The 1227-nt window shown below is 32.2% G+C and overlaps 1 protein-coding gene across 1 annotated transcript in view; it reads right to left on the bottom strand.

The window, feature by feature from the left end:
• The window catches only part of LOC107622073 (NAC domain-containing protein 92-like), a 17594-nt gene extending 16373 nt beyond the window's left edge, over positions 1-1221 (bottom strand). The window contains exon 1 of the mRNA XM_021113850.1: positions 53-1221. The gene's annotated coding sequence lies outside the window, so the exon portion shown is untranslated. The remainder of the gene's footprint in view (positions 1-52) is intronic.

The following is a 1227-nucleotide window of genomic DNA, read 5'->3' as shown; positions in this document are numbered from 1 at the left end:
TATTGCACTAAACAAAACACAAAAGGTTAAGAAATGTTAGTAAAATGCTTACTTCTAAAACATGGAGACTAGCAACAAGATCACGGATGCTAACACGATACACCTGCAAAATTCAGCAAGTTAAATCAAAGAAATCATTATTAAAAAAAAAACCCCAATAATTTATAGCTTCATTTTATACACATATATATGAACCTAGATACTATTGTTTTTAATAAGTTATGTCATGTATGTTGTTCTTTGTGCAATTATTAGTTGATCAATCTCACCATTAATCATCATCCTCTCAAAGAATCAAGTGCTATATGCTATATCATCAAAAATCTAGCATGAGAGAATCAGGCCTTAATGTAGCCAGAGACGACTTGCCGACCAATGAGCTAATGAAATTATCATGCCTAGTGAATTGTAAAATAATTCTAGGAGTTTATAGAAATTATCAAGATAAAGGTAAAATTGAAAATAACATATTAATAGTAGATTAAAACTCTAAATCAATAGATATTATTAGACAAAATTTTGAACATTAAAAAATGACAATGAAAGGAGTTAGCAAGTATCATTTCTGAAAGAATATGCCGGCAAGTCATCCTTGGCTGCAATGCATGGCCTCATCCCCACATGCAAGACATTAGACGAAATTCGGAAAAACCAATTTAAGAAATTAAAAGAGAGCATCGATGCCTGCCATGGTTACACAACAACATTCCTTATTTGAAGAAAACAGAGAAATAAAAGAAGCATGAAGCATGGATTATCCTCATAGAGGAGAAGAAGTGGATTGGACTTGAGTAATGCATTTGGGTTTGAACTTTGAAGCATAGAAAGAGTAAGGTTACTGGCCAAACTTTATATAAAGAAGAAATTGATTTCATATGATACTACCTGCCACTTGGATTGGCATTGCAAGTTGTCAACTAGAAGCATTAATAGTTGTATCACTCCTGAAGAGGGGGGCAGCCCAAAATAACTGGGCAATTGTTGTCATTTATCCAAAGGGAAAAAAATGTGAAAATGATGTGTAATGCGGAGGATTCTTATTGCTGGATTTGATGTGACTTTGCATGGCTGAATAATCTCATACAAATACAAATAACTTTTTACTTCACACTTACCATTGATACTCCTATACAAATTCTCCTAAACAATCTTCTATATAAACTTAATAAAATAGCAAGGCCACGCTTGGTGTATTGAAATATTTAAAAAAAAAACATAATATCTTAA

This window comes from Arachis ipaensis, chromosome B10 (assembly GCF_000816755.2).
Source record: "Arachis ipaensis cultivar K30076 chromosome B10, Araip1.1, whole genome shotgun sequence".
NCBI lineage: Eukaryota > Viridiplantae > Streptophyta > Magnoliopsida > Fabales > Fabaceae > Arachis > Arachis ipaensis.
Note: the sequence above shows the minus strand (reverse complement) of the source record. Positions and strands in the feature narration are given on the sequence as shown.